The sequence below is a fragment of the Rhineura floridana genome, chromosome 3, assembly GCF_030035675.1.
Source record: "Rhineura floridana isolate rRhiFlo1 chromosome 3, rRhiFlo1.hap2, whole genome shotgun sequence".
Lineage (NCBI taxonomy): Eukaryota > Metazoa > Chordata > Lepidosauria > Squamata > Rhineuridae > Rhineura > Rhineura floridana.
In genome coordinates this window covers 121,164,715-121,169,063 of record NC_084482.1, presented here as the reverse complement: position 1 = coordinate 121,169,063, position 4,349 = coordinate 121,164,715, and positions in this window count along the sequence as shown.

Below are 4,349 nucleotides of genomic sequence, written 5' to 3'. Positions count from 1 at the left end.
GCTGAAATAAGAAGTGGTTTTCCTATATTTTTCTTTTAAAATGGCAATTAAGAAAGTGGCTGAGAATCTGGAAATAACTATGTTTCAGAGAATAATGAATGAGATTGAGATAACGAAAATTGAATTGAGTAAAATGAAGCAGGAGATTAAAGATATAAGGGTCCCTGTGAGAGAGGTGACCCTGGAAGGGGTCCCTGTGAGAGAGGAGACCCCGGAGATTGGAATAGGGGTCCCTGTGAGAGAGGAGACCCTGGAGACTGGAATAGGGGTCCCTGTGAGAGAGGAGATCCCGGAGATTGGAACAAACGTGGAACAGGAACAAGATTTGGAGTCTATGGACTTTAGAAATAAAATCTATTGTTTGGAACTCAATGTTATCTCTGAAGAAACTAATGAAGATTCTAGAGATAAAGTTATCAATGGCATGGATTATCTTCTGGACTGGAATGATGTGATGGAGCCCAATATAGAGAAAATCTATGGAATTAACTGCAGCCATGTGACAATGGAAAAACTTTTAAGAGATGACCCAGTGTATTTTGAAAAAAAGAACAGAGATATGATTTTACAGCAGTATTTCAGCAACTTATTCAGAATGGATGGCAAGAAAATATTTGGGATAGAGGTAATTCCCATCAGACTCTTATTATATGACTATGGCTTTGACAGCAAGATTATTATGGAATACTGATAATGGAAGATTGGATATTGAAATTACTGGACTTAACAAGACTACTGAAGATGGAAGATGGAAAATGGAACTAATAGAGATAATAGAACAATGGCTACTGAAATTACTGAACCTAACAGATTCTGATGTGATGGATTAATTGAAATGTTTATTTTGACTATGGTTATGACAATAAGATTATCATAATTAGTAATGAGATGGATTAATCGATATGCTTATCTGGAAAAAAAAATTGATAGATATATTTCTTAAAGAATTGAAACCTCTCTTTGACTTTTTGTGGAAAGAATAAAGTAATGTTTATGAGATTTGATGATTAAGTAAGATAACTACTGGAGGAAAGTGATTTTATAATATGACTTAAGAGACAGGATTGCTATATATTATAGACTTATAACTGATTTGATCTTTGACAAATGGGAAGTCAATATTTTATTCTTTATTTTTTATTTTTGTTTTTTTTTTTTTCTTCTTTTCTTTTTTTCTTTTTGTTTAACTATTTTTGATTTTGTTTTTTGTCTTTGAATGTTTTATGATTTTGTCTTGTATGTTTTATGAAAATCTGAATAAAAATTATTGAAAAAAAAAAAAAAAAAAAAAAGACAGCTTATGGAGAAAAGGGATTCTGTATGTACATATTAAGGGACAGGTTTGATGTATATTATATACTTATAGCTGATCTGTGACAAATCGGAAGTCAACCATTTTATTTTTATTTTTTGTTGTAGTATTGTTATGTTTTTTCTTACTTTGTTTTGTTTGTTTTTTGGAAAAATTTGAATAAAAACTATATAAAAAAAAAAAAGAAAAGGTACCGCCAGGGCCAAGAAGATGCCAGCATGGTTAACGAGCAAAGTCAAGGAAGCTCTTAGAGGCAAAAAGTCTTCCTTCAGAAAATGGAAGTCTTGTCCGAATGAAGAAAATAAAAAAGAACACAAACTCTGGCAAAAGAAATGCAAGAAGACAATAAAGGATGCTAAAAAAGAATTTGAGGAGCACATTGCTAAGAACATAAAAACCAACAACAAAAAATTCTATAAATACATTCAAAGCAGGAGACCATCTAGGGAGACAATTGGACCCTTGGATGATAAGGGAGTCAAAGGTGTACTAAAGAACGATAAGGAGATTGCAGAGAAGCTAAATGAATTCTTTGCATCTATCTTCACAGTGGAAGATATAGGGCAGATCCCTGAACCTGAACTAACATTTCCAGGAAGGGATTCTGAGGAACTAAGACAAATAGTGGTAATGAGAGAGGAAGTTCTAAGCTTAATGGACAATATAAAAACTGACAAATCACCGGGCCCGGATGGCATCCACCCGAGAGTTCTCAAAGAACTCAAAGGTGAAATTGCTGATCTGCTAACTAAAATATGTAACTTGTCCCTCGGGTCCTCCTCCGTGCCTGAGGACTGGAAAGTGGCAAATGTAACACCAATCTTCAAAAAGGGATCCAGAGGGGATCCCAGAAATTATAGGCCAGTTAGCTTAACTTCTGTCCCTGGAAAACTGGTAGAAAGTATTATTAAAGCTAGATTAACTAAGCACATAGAAGAACAAGCCTTGCTGAAGCACAGCCAGCATGGCTTCTGCAAGGGAAAGTCCTGTCTCAGTAACCTATTAGAATTCTTTGAGAGTGTCAACAAGCATATAGATAGAGGTGATCCAGTGGACATAGTGTACTTAGACTTTCAAAAAGCGTTTGACAAGGTACCTCACCAAAGGCTTCTGAGGAAGCTTAGCAGTCATGGAATAAGAGGAGAGGTCCTCTTGTGGATAAGGAATTGGTTAAGAAGCAGAAAGCAGAGAGTAGGAATAAACGGACAGTTCTCCCAATGGAGGGCTGTAGAAAGTGGAGTCCCTCAAGGATCGGTATTGGGACCTGTACTTTTCAACTTGTTCATTAATGACCTAGAATTAGGAGTGAGCAGTGAAGTGGCCAAGTTTGCTGACGACACTAAATTGTTCAGGGTTGTTAAAACAAAAAGGGATTGCAAAGAGCTCCAAAAAGACCTCTCCAAACTGAGTGAATGGGTGGAAAAATGGCAAATGCAATTCAATATAAACAAGTGTAAAATTATGCATATTGGAGCAAAAAATCTTAATTTCACATATACGCTCATGGGGTCTGAACTGGCGGTGACCGACCAGGAGAGAGACCTCGGGGTTGGAGTGGACAGCACGATGAAAATGTCGACCCAGTGTGCGGCAGCTGTGAAAAAGGCAAATTCCATGCTAGCAATAATTAGGAAAGGTATTGAAAATAAAACAGCCGATATCATAATGCCGTTGTATAAATCTATGGTGCGGCCGCATTTGGAATACTGTGTACAGTTTTGGTCGCCTCATCTCAAAAAGGATATTATAGAGTTGGAAAAGGTTCAGAAGAGGGCAACCAGAATGATCAAGGGGATGGAGCGACTCCCTTACGAGGAAAGGTTACAGCATTTGGGGCTTTTTAGTTTAGAGAAAAGGCGGGTCAGAGGAGACATGATAGAAGTGTATAAAATTATGCATGGCATTGAGAAAGTGGATAGAGAAAAGTTCTTCTCCCTCTCTCATAATACTAGAACTCGTGGACATTCAAAGAAGCTGAATGTTGGAAGATTCAGGACAGACAAAAGGAAGTACTTCTTTACTCAGTGCATAGTTAAACTATGGAATTTGCTCCCACAAGATGCAGTAATGGCCACCAGCTTGGATGGCTTTAAAAGAAGATTAGACAAATTCATGGAGGACAGGGCTATCAATGGCTACTAGCCATGATGGCTGTGCTCTGCCACCCTAGTCAGAGGCAGCATGCTTCTGAAAACCAGTTGCCGGAAGCCTCAGGAGGGGAGAGTGTTCTTGCACTCGGGTCCTGCTTGCGGGCTTCCCCCAGGCACCTGGTTGGCCACTGTGAGAACAGGATGCTGGACTAAATGGGCCACTGGCCTGATCCAGCAGGCTCTTCTTATGTTCTTAAAGGCACCATCAGTACAGTACAGACCTTTAGGCTGCAATCTAAAGCATACTTACCAGGTTGCCAATGTTTGTTTTACACATTTGCTAAGCTGAATGTCTCTGAATACAAGCAGATTTTCCCCCTCTCATGGGGGGAAATTATTGCTGTTGTTGTTCAAAAAACTCCTGAGCATATGGAAAGGGTGCTTCTTTTATGAAGGGAATGCTCCGTTACTTATCTGGAAAGTTTTTGGGCACAGTGTAATTCTGATATTCTGCTTAACATAGTAATTTCACTATCTAAGAAGCAGCCCAGGACAGAATGACAGGCAGTCCCTTGAATGAATGGGAAGGACTTGAACTTTGCTGTGGTCCGGTTGGGTCATCTGTGATACAACTGGGAGATCAACACACACACGTGTACAATCTCACATTTAAAGGTCAGTATTTTCTCCAAAGAATCCTGGGAACTGTAGTTTGTTAAGGGTGCTGGGAACTGTAACTTTGTGAGGGTAAACTAGTTTCCAAGATTCTTTGGAGGACATAATGTGCTTTAAATGTATGGTGTGTATGCAACCCAAATGCATCCTGCAAAATGGCATCATTTGCTCATCTCACTGCACACATATTCACATTCACAGTGCATCCATGCATGCTGCACTACCAATGAATGAAACTAAGGCAGCCCATAGGCACCAACAGCAAAAACAAT